This window comes from Chrysemys picta, chromosome 13, assembly GCF_011386835.1.
Source record: "Chrysemys picta bellii isolate R12L10 chromosome 13, ASM1138683v2, whole genome shotgun sequence".
NCBI lineage: Eukaryota > Metazoa > Chordata > Testudines > Emydidae > Chrysemys > Chrysemys picta.
Window position 1 is genome coordinate 37,610,639 of NC_088803.1, and position 17,753 is coordinate 37,628,391.

The 17,753-nt window shown below is 41.0% G+C and overlaps 1 protein-coding gene across 8 annotated transcripts in view; it reads right to left on the minus strand.

The window, feature by feature from the left end:
- SULF2 (sulfatase 2) overlaps nucleotides 1-17,753 on the minus strand; it is a 260,049-nt gene that overhangs the window by 208,346 nt on the left and 33,950 nt on the right. Inside the window, exon 1 of one of the 8 annotated variants that reach the window (XM_065566656.1) lies at nucleotides 10,278-10,298. The exons of the other annotated variants lie outside the window; for them this stretch is intronic. The gene's annotated coding sequence lies outside the window, so the exon portion shown is untranslated. Of the gene's footprint in view, nucleotides 1-10,277; nucleotides 10,299-17,753 lie in introns of those variants that run through there. 8 annotated transcript variants of the gene reach the window in all.

The window sequence follows — 17,753 nt, forward strand, 5'->3', positions numbered from 1 at the left end:
TAATTGCACGGTTAGATAATAGAATATCAATTGAAATTATTGAATATTTTGGATATTTTTCTACATTTTCATATATACTGTATTCTATGTTGTAATTGAAATCAAAGTGTACATTATTTTTGCTTACAAATATTTGCACTGCGAAAATGATAAACAAAAGAAATAGTATTTTTCAATTCACCTCATACAAGTACTGTAGTGCAATCTCTTTGTCCTGAAAGTGCAACTTACAAATGTAGATTTTTGTTACATGACTGCACTCAAAAACAAAACATTGTAAAACTTCAGAGCCTACAAGTCCATTCAGTCCTGCTTCTTGTTCAGCCAATCACTAAGACAAATAAATTTGTTTACATTTAAGGGAGATAATGCTGCCCTCTTCTTATTTACAATGTCACCAGAAGTGAGAACAGGTATTTGCATGGCATTTTGTAGCTGACATTGCAAGGTATTTACATGCCAGATATGCTAAACATTTGTATGCCCCTTCATGCTTCGGCCACCATTCCAGAGGACATGCTTCCATGCTGACGCTCATTAAAAAAAATAAGCGTTTTACCCGCACTCTGCCGTATATTTCCTGTTATAGCAGTCTCGGATGATGACCTAGCACGTTGTTCATTTTAAGAACACTTTCACTGCAGATTTGACAAAATGCAAAGAAGGTACCAATGTGAGATTTCTAAAGGTATCTACAGCACACAACCCAAGGTTTAAGAATCTGAAGTGCCTTTCAAAATCTGAGAGGGACGAGGTGTGGAGCTTGCTTTCAGACATCTTAAAAGAGCAACACTCCAATGCGGAAACTACAGAACCCGAACCACCAAAAAAGAAACTCAACCTTCTGCTGGTGGCATCTGACTCAGATAATGAAAATGAACATGCATTGGTCTGCACTGCTTTGGATTGTTATCAAATAGAACAGGTCATCAGTATAGACGCATGTCTTCTGGAATGGTGGTTGAAGCATGAAGGTACATGTGAATCTTTAGCACATCTGGCACGTAAATATCTTGCAACGCCGGCTACAACTGTGCTACGAGAACGCCTGTTCTCACTTTCAGGTGACATTGTAAACAAGAGGCGGGCAGCACTGTCACCTGCAAATGTAAATAAACTTATTTGTCTGAGCGATTGGCTCAACGAGAAGTAGGACTCAGTGGACTTGCAGGTTCAAAAATTTTACATTGTTTTATTTTTGAATGCACTTTGTTGTACATGATTCTACATTTGTAAGTTCAACTTTCACGATAAGGAGATTGCATTACAGTACTTGTATTAGATGAATTGAAAATACTATTTCTTTTGTTCTTTTACAGTGCAAATGACTATCAAAAATAAAAATAAAGTAAGCACTGTACACTTTGTATTCTGTGTTGTAATTGAAAATAAATATATTTGAAAATGTAGAAAACATCCAAAAATATTTAAATAAATGGTATTATATTATTGTTTAACAGTGTGATTACTTGTGATTAATTTTTTTTAATCACTTGACAGCCCTCATTTATAGCTGTGTCGAGAGACTCTGAAGAAGGTAACATCATAGCCGCTAGGGGACCTGGACAGTTAGGAATAAGTGAGAATAGCCTCAAGAGCACTGCATCCCCCAGGGAGACAAAGTTCATTCCTAAATTGGGAACATCTCAGTTAAACCAGAGAACCTTAATCTACATTCATTTATGCCCCACTTCTCTCTCCCCCCCCTTTCCCTCCTGCCCCAAGAATAAAATTTTATTATAACAAAAACAAAGACTTTACATACAAAAGCATATAGAATGCACATGCTATGCAATATTGCAAACACCTCTTTGAAGGTGTAAAAAGGACCCTATTGAACTAGTAGTAGTCTAAAGAAAGAAAGGAAAAAAATACATATAAGGGCCCAGTTTTGCTCTGTTCCACTGACTGAAGTCAATGCAGTTATTTCAAATGAATATCTGCATGAGACTGTAATACAGCCCAATGTGAGCTGCATGAGTGGACTTGGATGGGTTTGTCGCTATCCTATGTCCAAATGAGGAATTTCCTTCACTTTCATATTAATTTAAAAGGAAAATTTGTATGTACTGTATTTGCCAGTATTGTGTTTCACCCGGACAGTGAGGTGTCATGATAAAGGTGATGTGTGTCAGGCTTTTTGAGTAACCTGCAGGAGAAAAGAAAATCATACGATTTATATTCAAGGATTGAAACTTTGAAAATTAGTTTTTATGCAAAAGTTGATGCAGTCATGCTTAACGTTTTTCTGTAAATATTCTGAATAAAATATTGCTTTTATATCACTCTACTACATATTCACATATGAACAACTTCTTTAGAAGAACAGTGTAGTCATGAGACAACATACTACAAGCAAGGAAATATATTGGGGAGATTTACATTATGTGGGAGGACATACTGATGCCCTCACTTAGAGTAATGTGCTACTCAGTGCAAGTAAGGGTATTATTAGTCAGTTGTATCCACTATACAGTTAAAGTTGCAAAACAACTCAGTTTTAGGTTTTGTTTTTTGTTTAAATATAAATATTGCTATGTTGGCACAAAAGAATAATTGGACTTACGATCCTAGTCGATGGAACTACTTCAGGATCAGGCCCTAATCCTCAATTTGTACATTTGATTTCAAAACTACAAAAAAATTAAATATGAACCTTTGCCACTGTTGTGTTTTAATGTAGTCATAACTTTCCCAGACATTCACATTTTGGGATGAAATTCTCAGGGCCAAGATGAGCTGTTCGGGGAAAGTCAAAACAAAATCTTTTCAGTCATTTATAGATTCATAGATTCTAGGACTGGAAGGGACCTCGAGAGATCATCGAGTCCAGTCCCCTGCCCGCATGGCAGGACCAAATACTGTCTAGACCATCCCTGATAGACATTTATCTAACCTACTCTTAAATATCTCCAGATATGGAGATTCCACAACCTCCCTAGGCAATTTATTCCAGTGTTTAACCACCCTGACAGTTAGGAACTTTTTCCTAATGTCCAACCTAGACCTCCCTTGCTGCAGTTTAAGCCCATTGCTTCTTGTTCTATCCTTAGAGGCTAAGGTGAACAAGTTTTCTCCCTCCTCCTTATGACACCCTTTTAGATACCTGAAAACTACTATCATGTCCCCTCTCAGTTTTCTCTTTTCCAAACTAAACAAACCCAATTCTTTCAGCCTTCCTTCATAGGTCATGTTCTCAAGACCTTTAATCATTTTTGTTGCTCTTCTCTGGACCCTTTCCAATTTCTCCACATCTTTCTTGAAATGCGGTGCCCAGAACTGGGCACAATACTCCAGCTGAGGCCTAACCAGAGCAGAGTAGAGCGGAAGAACGACTTCTCGTGTCTTGCTCACAACACACCTGTTAATACATCCCAGAATCATGTTTGCTTTTTTTGCAACAGCATCACACCGTTGACTCATTTAGCTTGTGGTCCACTATAACCCCTAGATTCCTTTCTGCCGTACTCCTTCCTAGACAGTCTTTTCCCATTCTGTTTGTGAGAAACTGATTTTTTTCTTCCTAAGTGGAGCACTTTGCATTTGTCTTTGTTAAACTTCATTCTGTTTAACTCAGACCATTTCTCCAATTTGTACAGATCATTTTGAATTATGACCCTGTCCTCCAAAGCAGTTGCAATCCCTCCCAGTTTGGTATCATCCACAAACTTAATAAGCGTACTTTCTATGCCAATATCTAAGTCGTTAATGAAGATATTGAACAGAGCCGGTCCCAAAACAGACCCCTGCGGAACCCCACTCATTATGCCTTTTCAGCAGGATTGGGAACCATGAGGAGATAAAAGTATAAAGATACAGAAATTGTTCCCAAGTACTTACAACTTAAACATAATCAGCCAGTTAGTTTCTTGGGTTACCACAGAAGTGCATCTTTGGAAGGAAACTGAAGGCAGAAAGGGTAGTGGCCTTGCAGAACTTAAATATGAGGAAGAGAATTCTATTGTTTTACCTAAATCAAAAACAGCTTGAAAGTGTGATTTACTAAGATGAGCACTGGGTATCTCATGAAATATTCTCTTTTATTTGTAGTGATATACCACTTGGTTTAAAATAAAACCAAAACCATAAATCAGATATGTAATTATGCAAGCTAATAAAGGTAATCAAGCCCCATGCTTTCAGGGAGTAAGATATCTGAAAAGCTGTCTCATGGTTTCTTAAACTCTTTATGAAGCATCAGCTATTGGCCAGTACATGACTTGATGGGTTAATGTGAATCAGGAATGAAAATTTTTTATTTATTGCTATTTTAAATTTTAATTATTTATTATTGTTAGTTATTTGTTTGCAGCAGAGTCTTGGAGCCCCAGTCATGGAGTAGGGTGCCAATGTGCTAGGCACCATGCAAATACATAAGAAGCCACCAATAACACACTCTTAAGTCAGTCAGTCTGTCTGTCCATTTACTCATGTCTGAGTATTGGTGACATTATAGAACAATTTTTTAAAGCCTTCATGACCCATTGCTAACCTTGAGCACTCCGCAGTGATCTTCCACACACCATCCATCCATATTCTTGCTGATCATCTCCTACAACAACCTCCTTCCACAATAATGTTCTCAAGGTTATTTCCATCTCTGTGGCTGATGTGACCAAAGTACATACAGTTGCATCTGCTGATTTCCAACATCAGCTTATGCTCTAATAAATTTGTTAGTCTCTAAGGTGCCACAAGTACTCCTGTTCTTTTTGCGGATACAGACTAACACGGCTGCTACTCTGAAACATTTCTAAGATAGGCATTCATCTGTTTTCCGTCCAGGAGATTTGCAAGAATCTTTGCCAAGATCACATTTCATAAGCTTCACTTTTGTTCTTACCAGCAGCATTAACGTCCCATAATTCACATCCATAAATCGTTCTGGAAAAATATACGTTATTCACCAGTCGCATCTTCATACCTCTCGAGATGCCACTTTCCCCTCACACACACTTTTTTTTTTTTTTAAATGGAAGCCATAGCTGAGTGAGACATCCCTAGTCATCTTCCAATTTCTTTAGAACAGCCTCCTTGGTTGGATCTATACGATCCCAGACAATTGAATTCATCTACTGCCCCTACAGCTTGTCCGTTACTCTTAGGTAACAGGCCTTTAACAAAGGCTAAATTGTGGTTTCATCATGGGTCTTAAGTAAGATGCACAGTGCATAATTGCACTGCCTCAGGCGCTCACCAGGGACTCTACAGTTGGTCACAATATGGCCCTCCCTTGCTCTTGGAAGTAATTTGTGCTAGCCCTTTCTGATACAGATATCTTTGCCATCCATATTGGCTCCGTTCTGTGGATGTGTGACATGGGTCATAATTGTGTGCACAAAATTATTAATGTGTATGGTATAGTAGTATATTTTACTAATGTACCACATTTACATACACATATACAGATTTTATTGGGCTGTCAGTTAAAAAACAATAAAATGAAGGGGCACCAAATACCAATCTCATATTGCAAATTCTGAAGTCTATATTCCCTTTCTGACAAAAGCTCGGAATTTGGCTCTTTTATCTCTAAACCACTAACCAAGAGAGAAGCAATCCCTTATAAATTTATGGATAAAGGAATTACACCCTGTGTAATTCAAATCTTCTCAGTCACAGTCACTTTTCCCCCCTCCAGCAGAAGGAATTGGCAGAGGTGAAATTGGCAAAGGACCCATGGAGACCACCAAGAAGTCTGAAATCCTGTTAAACCTCTAACAATACCAAAACTAACAGACCCTGACAGAATAAGCTCATAAACAGAAAAGACTAGGGACTTAGCTGTGGGGTACTGTAGCTGCCTTCATATGCAGAATTCCCTGTACTCTGACTGATGACTGACAGAAAAAAGCTCCTGTTTTCAAGATGCTCCAGATGGTAAAGTGGAAGAGATTATCTTGGGACTTAAAATTACTTTTGCAATTTATGGATTGTTACTCTCTATTAGAAAATAAATTGTGTATTTCAGAAACACTAAGAAACAAAATAAAAACTAGGTTATTTTTTTCTCTTTTAAAACAGGAAAGCTTCAGGACACCTTTGTTATTTTAACTCAGGTAAGGCTTCACTGATGCTTTTACACAGTCACTGAATGTACTTCCCATATGGCAATAGTTAATAATTTTGTAGGGCCATATTGTGCCCCTTTGCCACCAACCACCACCACCACCACGGCCCCTGTGGGGAAATCAACAGAGAAGCTGAGCCTGGACCCCACAAGGGTAGAGAGCACGTGCACAGCCCTGCTTCGGTGCAGGTGGGACTATGGAGAATATCTGTGAAATAATACAGTCCCGTTCCAAGAATGTCCCCACACAATGTGGAACGGAATCAGACCACTCCAGGGAATTGGGGCAGAGAATCCCAAGGCTCCAGAGCTAGTGCAGATTACCCTTGCCTCCTGGGCAACCCCTAGGATCTGTGCGTTTTGGGGTCAGCCCCATGGCTCATTCTGTGTGGGGTAAAAATGCCATAGAACAAACTCTAGGAGGTGATCCTCATGGAGACAGGGAGGGGGATATGAAGGGAAGCAATGTTGCTTTAAAAAAAATGCTCCATTTCTTAGGTCTAAAAATTGACATCTCAACTGGTGTCCTACTGTTTTGCACATGAACGGCTAAAGTTCTGCCCTAAACCCTGTGTAGTCCTCGTGTCTGTGTGGCCAGCACAGAACTAAGCATTGCTATAAAAATGTTTCCACATGCCATTATCTGCACAGCAGCTATACCACTGCAGAACAACTGAGCACACAAGCTGCTGCTTGCACTTATTCCTGTTGTTGCCTTGGGCAAAGCAAAAATAATGGAGCATTTCACCCCCAAAGGTAAGAACTACAAGGGACGGGCAATGTGTTAAAGACAGAAAGGATCAGCTCTGGGACAGCTGTGTCCCAGAGCCTCAATTTGTAACCACTAAGTGACCCACATGCTGCCAAGGTTTGCCTGGTTCAGGGAAGTGTATTATTTTCAATAGTTCCTTGACAAAACAGGCTGAGTAAGGGACTCACTGCAATTAGATAAGTCCATTCAGACAGCAAGATTGTTTTGAAAACTGAATGCTAAAATGTTTGGAGAAGGTGGACTTGTGCTGAAGCTAACATGGGATGAAAAACTATTGCATGTATACTTTGGTATATTTCTCTGGGATCCTTAAAGAACAACCTCAAGACCGACCTAAAAATTAACCTTGCACCTAATACACTTTGAAACAATTCTGGAAAAACTTTAGTGAGATTTTGAAGAGTTCTGAGCCGTTCTGTTTGTAGCTTACCATTCAGAGTGATAAAGTTCAGTTCCAGAACCAAACTCAAATTCCCTGAGAGATCAGTGCTAGTCAAAGCAGACCTAAGGATTAGGTTTTGCCCATTACAGAGAGGTGATAGTTGCAAAGTTCAGATCTAGATCCAGCCCTTTCCCAAGTTAAGAGTGTGTTTGGATCCAGCCCAAATCTAATAATACAGAATTCAAGAGTGAGTTCAAGCCTCCAATTCAAAGGGTCTCAAACTTTTTAATAGTGGGGACCATGACCTTAATAAGGAGATTGTTTCATGGACACCTCACCACCAATTAATGACTGTGCAGACCCTTCCCATTCACCATTGGAAAACATCCCTGTGCCAACTACAGCAATTGCTTATATGGAAGTGTAACATTAAGATAACTTTTAACAGAGCTTAAATGCTATTTTAATACAGTTTAGCAGCTGGAAAAAGACCCAGCATCATGTGACTAATCAGCACTCCGTAGGCCATCAGCACGCACTTCACAAACCTCCAATTGCTCGTAGGCCACAGTCTGAGAATTAATCACTAACATATTACAGTAATGGGTAAGCAGGAGTAAAACAGCACGGATGCGTTCAGGAAGATCTAACAGAGTACTGAGCCAGACAGAGGAGATGACCTGGGGAAATTTAGACAGCAACCCTTCTGAGTCAGAACTGTAGCTTTATATGGCGTGTAATAACTGATGTTCTGATTCAGCTTGTACAAGAAAGGAAATAGGCCATAGGAAATTGGAGACAAATACTCCTAGCACTGGGTTTGCTAGTTGGTGCAGAGCTGGTGGAACGATTCTACTCTGCTGCCTTGCAGCCTTCAGCATAGGACTATACCTGGAGTGGGTAGGAGGTGGGCTGGAGATGGGAAGAGAGCATGGCAGACACACAAGGCACTTCAGCTACTCTTGACTGCTTATTGCCTCTAAGGGGCTGTTACCAGTCCCTAATGCTGCTCTAACTTACGCTGGGGACTGGGCAGGCCTAGAAACTGAGAAGTGAGAAAGGCCTCAAAGCCCCTCTCTGCTACAGAGCACAGGAATACAGAAACAGGGCCATTCCCTTCCTTGAGTTGTTTACAATCTAAGTATGATGAAGGCTACAGAGAGTTGAGGATCAGCATTTCCAGCATACATGAGTGTATATGATAATTCCTGACCTCATTCCCCTGTTTATTGTGCCTGGCACTGAGTCCATTGTCATTTCCTGAAGAAGTCAAACTGTCACATATAGGCCCTCCCAGCTAGTACAGAATCAAATTCCCATTGGAGAGAGATGTTATTCCTTGTTAGGGAGGTCCACCCTTTGCCAAGGTCTACATTATTATTTTATGATTACCTCAAGGTTTATTTACATATCACAACCCTTTAATGATCACACTGCATTGCCTTTGCAACCCTCTCTGCCAATATCTAGATGATTCTTGTTTAATTTCAGTTTGCAGAGGGGCAGATTCTGGGAAGCTGCCAATATTAACGTTAAGCAAACCATTTCCTGCACGAAAGACAGATCAATAATCAAGAAAACAAACAATAAAAAAAATCAAGATGCTTAGTCATGTAAATCAGGGTGGAGGAAAACAGAAAGACAGCCCCCCACTGGCATTCTGCAACTTCTGCAGATCCCCATGGCCCATTAGCTAATTTCTATTAAAACACACAGCTCTAGAATAATAAATGCCAGTGGCACATTTCTAAAGGTTCTTCACAACTGAGGTAAACATGTCCCTGTTCCCAGGACACCAAGAGACAGAAAATTAACCAGAGGTTAACTGGGTCATTAGCTAGAGCACAATATAGGTCACTGCAGATTTAATTTAGTTTGTTTTCAACCAAAGAATCAAATACAGCAACCAGTTCTCACAGCAGGGAAACAAGTAACTTATCAGCATGTTAACGTATCTTGGATACCAGGCATCAAGCCTGTCATTATGATTCATACCACCTTTAACTCATTTCACATTGTTCTGATGAAAAGTTGTATAGTATATAAACATGTGCATGCACACGTACACACATTCAAAAATAATTTGTATGCAAACATGAAGATACATATATGCATTCAATACAATATGCAATATATTCCACAGTGCACAGCATGCTTATTAATACATTTATGCACAGGCAATTCCTTCCTTTCGCCCTCAAAATAAGCAAGAAAATAAAGTTTTAAAAATGACATGAATGCATCATTATATTAGACAGGTTAAATAAAATAAGTTAGGATCTGCAAATGTTAAGATTTTTATAGCAAACTGCACATCCTGCATTTGTATATGGTTTGTGGTATATATTTTATTTTATGACCAAAACCAGATGATGCTACATATTTAACCAGAAAACCATTAACAGAAATTATCTATGAACTACCTAGCTGAATTGACTCCTGTTTAAATATAAGTTTTACCAGTTCCTAAATGACAAATTGTGTAAGTATTGCTCCAAGAGAATTTTATATATTGTAACTTTTCTTCATAAAACAAAATGTGACCAAAATTGAACAGCTGGAAGGGAAGAGTCCAATAATGACCCTTACGAATACTGAAGGAATCAACAGAATTAATTGAACTGAACTGTTACAATTGGTATCTTACCAATGGTTTCAGTTTATATTTCATGTCAATAAAAAAAGTGAACTAAAGATGGAGACTCAGATAGCAAAACAAAAAGATTACATTAGCTGTAACACCATACATCCAAATAAAAAGCTTTCTGGTACATCTAATTAAAAGGGACTGTCAACTCAAAATCTAGTCAATTACAAAATGAGTCAAACAGTTTCAGATACTACACATCTCTTAGTCCCCATGCCAATCTGTATTATTTTCCTATTTCTTAGAAGTGCTTGTCTCTTCGCTCTGGTTAAAAGACCCACACCAAACAGAGAAAATAAACTCATGAGGGGGTAAACAGTAAAAGGGACTATACAAAGAGCACTGTTAAACACACAAAGTAAACAAACTGAACAAAATAGAGCAGACGGAAAAAAATGTAACTTACATTAATGTAATAGGCAAAACTTCCTCAGAGGCAGAGCAAGATTTAAGTTTACTGTGTCCCTTTAACTAGTTTGTTTTTAAAAACCACCACATCCTTTTTCAGCTAAAAACCACAAGCAGGTATTGGGCTAGAAACAATGACAAATTCTTACTCCGCATTCTAAACCCCAAAACTAGACAGAAGAGACCCCATTATTAATAAGCCAGTATGATGGCTAAAGAACTAAGCATCTGGTAAATTGCCCTTGTTCAGCAGCAGGTGTACTGTATTTGTATGGAGGCCAGTGGCTAGCTATACTCCAGCTCAGTGGTTCTCAACCTATTGATATATTGTGGGCCGCATATGTGGCCCACAATGTGTTACATGGACCGCAGGTTGAAAACCAGAGAGCCCCGTCTCCCGCCCCCACTAAAACCTCCCATAGACCCCTATGCCAAGCACCTCCCTCCCAGAGACCCCTCCACTGAGCGGGGCCAGGAGCGGAGCCCCACGTAAAACCTGGGGATGCTGCAGCACCTCCACACACCCCTAGTTACTGCACCTATGCTGCCCAGTGTCCCCCCACCTCCTCGCTGCCCGGAGCCCTCCCAACAAACCTCCCCAGAGACCCAGTCTCCTGCATCCTGCCCCCCTGTGGCACTCACCGGCCTGCTGCTGGCAGGAGCACTCCAGCAGGGCTGCCTACCCTCTGCCAGACCAGAGTGGCAAATTTTGAATTTTTTTTTTAGCACACAGCTGGGCCACAGCTTTGTGCTAATTGGGCCGCGGGTTGAGAACCACTGTTCTAGCTGATCTGAGTTCCTACCACGCAATTTATAGTACAGTAACAGGTACTGTAAGCCAGACATTTCTTTCCAGACACTGATTTCTTGAGAACGCTCTTAGTGTAACCAGAGCTACAGTATTCCATGACTGCAGCTAATTATAGTTTTATATCTACATATGGCTAATCAGGGCATGAATTGAGGGAATAATAGAAAACACAGTTTCATCGTTAAAATAAGCAATTTGTTTATTAAATACGGGGAGAAGGCAGATAGAATGGGAAAAACCTAACTTCTGAAACGCTGTCCACTCAAAACTACAGTATTGTAATGCTACAAAATATAACACAACAAGCTATTTGTAGCATCCTTTACTACTGTCAGGCTCAACCATACCCATTTGGGAGCCTTTCACCAGTGGAGTCATTTAGATCCAAATTTTCAACCAGCTTCAAGCTGACATCTAATTTTTCTTAAACTGTGTATTGTACTCAAACGTCAGTGTGCCAGACAGAAGCCAAGTCTGCCTATTTAGTCTACTGTCAGGTGCAGTCACTGCCTCTGTTCCCCCTCAGCTCAGGAAGTTGGTTGCTTAGCAAAATGAGCTATGTGCTGCTTTGAGTCCTACAGTCAAGAACAGAAGTCTTCCTTGCTAAGGGAAGCCATCGCCTGAATAATCCTCTTTGCCCCCTTGACTGCAAATGTTCCAAGCAGTCCCATCCCTTCTATCCAGGGCTTGGCATCTGCTCACCACCTCCTAGTGGTGGAACAGAGGTGCAGGGGAGCCTAGTCCTTCCCTCTGTCCTGGGCCCTGAGAAGAACAGCCACCATCAATTCCAGCTTCATTATTCTGCTTTACCCGGGAGTGTTCCCTGCCTTGCTTTGCATGCTCTCCCAGTCCCTTCCAATAGTTCCATTCCCGGTCCTCTTTCAGCTGGGAATCCCAGTGCATACCCTTCCCAGGCCATAGTTACCTTCCCTCTGGAAATCCACAACAGCAGGCTGTGACTCCTTCCACACTGAGAAAGGGGCTTGGTTTTTATTCCCATTTCCTCTCCCAGAAGGCTTTGTGGCTGTCCTATAATCTGGGAGGCAGCCAAGCACTCCAAGACTTGAAACCCATTTAAAGGCCCAGTTCACCTTGTTGAAACCTTACTACATTTCTGTGTCTTGGGGCAGTAACATTCACTATATAGCTGGCAGATTCTCGGCAGCTAGGGATTGCTAGGGCATAGGGACCCCGCAGACAGGAGTCCTTTTCCCAGGATACTGCCCCTATACAGAAAGCTAGGTCAATGATGTAGAAATGGTTAGGACATCTATTGGATAACTCCACTACACAGGGAGGAGGGGGGATAGAAGGGAATTATGTAGCGCCAGATCCTCCAGCTTTAGAGAGACTTGTGGAAGGAGGCCCTAGCAGAGCAGAGAACTGGACACAATATTTTAGTTATTCCCCACTACATTTTAGTACTACGAGTAAAGCAAGCAAATTAACATTACTGGCTTTACACCAAATTTAAACAGGTGTATTTGATTTGCCTTTTAAAATAAAGGTTATGCTAATGCATAACAGGATGTGATTGTTACCAAGACACAAAATAGCTAGTTCTCAGAGAAACTGGAGATTGAAGACCTAGTTCATCTAGCTCACGCCATATCCAACGGTCCCCTAGAGCATATTCTTCAGTGCTTTGTCCAGTTTCATTTGATATGTCTCAAGTAATAGGAATCACATCTTTTCACAACTGAAAATTGAACAATTTGGAGTGATGCTTTAACTGCACATATTCCAATTACACTGTAATGGCTAAGATAGAACCATATTTTTATGGCACTAGTCTGGATTTAAGTAATGGATCATTAGACCTAAAACAAAAGATAAAACCATGTTTTAAAAGCATTGCACACAACTGGTTTGTTCAAGTGACCCAGTGGCAAGTAACACACTTTGCAGAAAACCTAGATTCAGTTCCTAGGCTTGCATAAGATGTTGAGCTACACAAAAATCTCGTCAGAGTACCTCATGTTGCTCAACAGCAAATCTTCTGGCCATTTCTGCTCTCACCATCCGGCTGGATAAAGAGGTTGGAATTGGAGGGGGACAAGTTTTCTCAGGGATTCTTTACAGATAAACAGCGTGTGAGCTGGCTGCCCTGGTCATGGGAATGAACAGTGTTGCTGTTCAAGCGCCAGGCCATTTGGTACCTGCTTCTTCGAAGTGACACAGTGACAGTTTTTCGAAGGAAATGGTACTCCTCTTTAGTCAACCAAGGGTAACTGCTAAAAATACATTAGTGCATGCTAACAGATGCACTGTCTCCCAAAAGCCCAGTCCCTGGCAAGAGCTGTTCACTTCAATAGAGACCCCATTGCTGACAGACATTACCCATAGGTGTGGGAACTAGGGATGTGGGGGGTGCTGCAGCACACCCAGGTTTCATGTGGGGCTCTGGCTGCCAGCCCCCTTACCTGTGTCCAGGTCTCCCCCTCCCCCCCCACATGGAGAGACAGCTCTGCTCCCAACCCCAGCTGGGGGGGGGGAGGGAGAGGGATGCAGACAGGGATAAGGGAGCTGGCTTTCAGCACCCCCACTATTAAAAATATTCCAGCAACAGTGATGATGTTACCACTAGACTTCAGTGGATGATTTAGTCATCCTCTCCTGGAAAAAATTTCAGCTTTCCAATCCAAAAATGCACAGTAGCACTACCCCCAGAAGATATTATATCTACATGATCAGCTCAATAATCAAAGAAACAGATTAATAGACATGTTCCAATGAACATCTTACATATGAATGCAAGATCTATTCTACATCGATATCTACAGCCAAAGCTGGTCTGTTTCTACACAGCCTCGGAAACTATTGAATCCTATGGCTTTTTGTGGTGCCCTTATTGGTGCGGACACATATATGCTCTCTTTCCAACAAGAAGATTTGCCAGCTCACCAATAGCTTTAATCATCTGTTAAAAAGGGGACTTTTCATTCCAGCACTTTGGCTGAGTCTTGTGTTTGGAAGCCACTGCAGATAAACAGTGATCTCCTGGAGCTGTAGCAGATAGGACACAGGTAGGGAGAGGAGATTTCCTGGAGTCTGTATAAGGATTTATTCGGGTGTATATGGAACCTATGGACAGATATTACTTGTTAGCCACAGACACTACCAGGAACTTGTCTAGCTGAACATTTTCAAGTAGCTTATAGCCTGCCTCACTCACCCAGTCAAGAGTTCCTTCCAAAAGCCATGGTGACAAATTTGTTACAGTCTTCATGGACAAGATTGATCTTCTGGTCTCTCTAGGCCATTTAAGTGTATGAAAACTGTAGGCTTCTGAAGGATTCTCTTCCAGTGGTTTATCAGGTTATTCATGACTATCCAAATTCCCTGAGGCCTACCAACTGCAGGTTTGCCTCTTAGCTACTTATAGCAAGCAGTATGCTTTAGCACTGCTATTGGCAGGCACTATCAATGCCCCACTTAGCACTGACTATAACACTGATCTACAATTTTTGAGAGGTCGTCTGCTTCAGAGATAAAACGTGCTATTATGTATTTTGATGCGCTGAATTCAAATATGACAATTAAAACAACTGATTGGCTACTGTTTCTAAGATATTTAAGTTTTTACATTTTATGTCTATGTATATTGTTTAGATAGTAGAGTTTTAATCATAAATTGTAAACCTAGGTCTTTTCATGTGTTTATGGTTGCTTTACATGATAATATTTCACCTGTCCTGTTTATGTAACACTTTAAAAATCAGCAAAAGGGTTATATAAATAACATTTATTATGAAACAAAAGGCAAAAAACTATTATGTACCTAGTTTAGTCCTATTCAGTGTCTACTCGGCGCTTCTTGGCTTGTCTCTTGTATTCATTAAATGGAGCATCTCTTGTCACTGTCCAGCAATAGTCTGCAAGCATTGATGGGCTCCATTTGCCCTGATAGCATTTCTCCATTGTTGCAATGTCCTGGTGAATTCGCTCGCCGTGCTCGTTGCTCACTGCTCCGCAGTTCAGTGGAAAAAAATCTAGATGAGTGTGCAAAAAATTTATCTTTAGTGACATGTTGCAACCAAGGCTTTTGTATGCCTTGAGGAGGTTTTCCACCAACAACCTGTAGTTGTCTGCCTTGTTGTTTCCGAGAAAATTTATTGCCACTAACTGGAAGGCTTTCCATGCCGTCTTTTCCTTACCACGCAATGCACGGTCAAATGCATCATCTCGAAGAAGTTCACGAATCCGAGGACCAACAAAGACACCTTCCTTTATCTTAGCTTCACTTAACCTTGGAAATTTTCCATGGAGGTACTTGAAAGCTGCTTGTGTTTTGTCAATGGCCTTGACAAAGTTCTTCGTCAGACCCAGCTTGATGTGTAAGGGTGGTAACAAAATCTTCCTTGATTCAACAAGCGGTGGATGCTGAACACTTTTCCTCCCAGGCTCCAATGACTGTCGGAGTGGCCAATCTTTCTTGATGTAGTGGGAATCTCTTGCACAACTATCCCATTCACAGAGAAAACAGCAGTACTTTGTGTATCCAGTCTGCAGACCAAGCAAGAGAGCAACAACCTTCAAATCGCCTCAAAGCTGTCACTGATTTTGAGGTGCATAAACTATGACCAACAGTTGTTTCATGTTGTCATAGGTTTCCTTCATATAGACTGCATGACCAACTGGAATTGATGGCAAAACATTGCCATTATGCAGTAAAACAGCTTTAAGACTCGTCTCCGATGAATCAATGAACAGTCTCCACTCATCTGGATCGTGAACGATGTTGAGGGCTGCCATCACACCATCGATGTTGTTGCAGGCTACAAGATCACCTTCCATGAAGAAGAATGGGACAAGATCCTTTTGACGGTCACGGAACATGGAAGTCCTAACATCACCTGCCAGGAGATTCCACTGCTGTAGTCTGGAGCCCAACAGCTCTGCCTTACTCTTGGGTAGTTCAAATCCCTGACAAGGTCATTCAGTTCACCTTGTGTTATGAGGTGTGGTTCAGAGGAGGAGGATGGGAAAAATGTGGGTCCTGTGACATTGATGGTTCAGGACCAGAAGTTTCATCCTCTTCCTCGTCTGACTCAAGTGAGAATAATTCTGGGGCATCAGGAACTGGCAATCCTTCTCCGTGGGGTACTGGGCGTATAGCTGATGGAATGTTTGGATCATGCACAGTCCACTTTTTCTTCTTTGACACACCTTTCCCAACTGGAGGCACCATGCAGAAGTAACAATTGCTGGTATGATCTGTTGGCTCTCTCCAAATCATTGGCACTGCAAAAGACATAGATTTCCTTTTCCTGTGCAACAAATCTTCGCCAGTGGTTGAACAAGTGTTGCAGCATATGTATGGGGCCCACCTCTTGTCCTGATCTCCAATTTTGCAGCCAAAATAAAGGTGATAGGCTCTCTTAACCATAGTGGTTATACTGCGCTTTTGTGATGTAAAAGTCACTTCACCACAAACGTAGCAGAAGTTATCTGCACTGTTCACACAAGTACGAGGCATCTCTGCTCACTTTGGCTAAACAGAAATGTGTCCCTTTGCAAAATCAAACACTGACAAATAAGAGAGCACAACACTGTATGATTTCTAGAGCTGATATAGGGCAATTTGTTCAGCAGAGTGATGTAAGCTTCGTTATGATTGCATCAGCCATGACTTCTAGGAATAACATGATGCAATTCATATCATGTATGACGCAATACCAGCTTCAGATTGCATCATTCATTGTTTTGCCTAAAAAGCAAGTACTGTCCAAACCCAGTCATAGATTTACTCATAGATCCAGTCAAAGATGTATTTTAGTCATTTCTAGTTTAAATTGAGATCCCTTCCCTTTATAACTCACTTATCCTCTGCCTTTCCCAAGTCAAGGGTCGTATATACTGACCCAATAGCATATCTTGAAAACTAGAGCCAAGCAACAATTTTAAGCATCATTTTCGTTCTCAGTGACCCAGAATTAGTAAAGTTTGACAACATTTATTTCAGAAGCATTTTGGCTGTAGAGCAGTGAACAAGCAGAGGTATGGCCCTTCCTCAAAATGGAATCATCTCTTGGTACTGGAGTGCTTACCCATCCTCATTCAGTCTTAAGCTTCCTCTTTCTGGGGAAGATGCTTGGAATGCAGAGAATATTCAAAGGTACATCTGGATGTCAGGGACATCCTGGGTGGGTCTGGCTCTGGTCTGGGCTCCCTGTTTCCCAGGATCATGAATGGTTTTCTGCTGGTTTTAGATGAGAACTATTTGACCATTTTGGACTTCTTAGCAGTTTTTGATGCAACTGACCATGGATTGCTGCTTTAGCAATCAAGGTGTCTCAAAATGTCATCAGTACAGACTGAGTCATCTCCCATGGATTTGAAATGCAGCACCACTCATCTATCTATCCAGTCTTTCTGATTCAACACAGATCTCAGGACTCTTGGCAAGATCATTTCTAAAACAAGGCGGAGTATCCTCAGAATATCTTTAGATTATCTCACTCATCTCTCTTGCTCCATAGACCCCGCAAGAAGCAATAGAGAGTCCTGTGGCATCTTTAAGACTAACAGATGTATTGGAGCATAAACTTTCGTGGGTGAATGCCCACTTCGTCGGATGCATGTAATGGAAATTTCCAGGGTCAGGTATAAATATGCTGGCAAGAATCAGTCTGGAGATAACGAGGTTAGTTCAATCAGGGA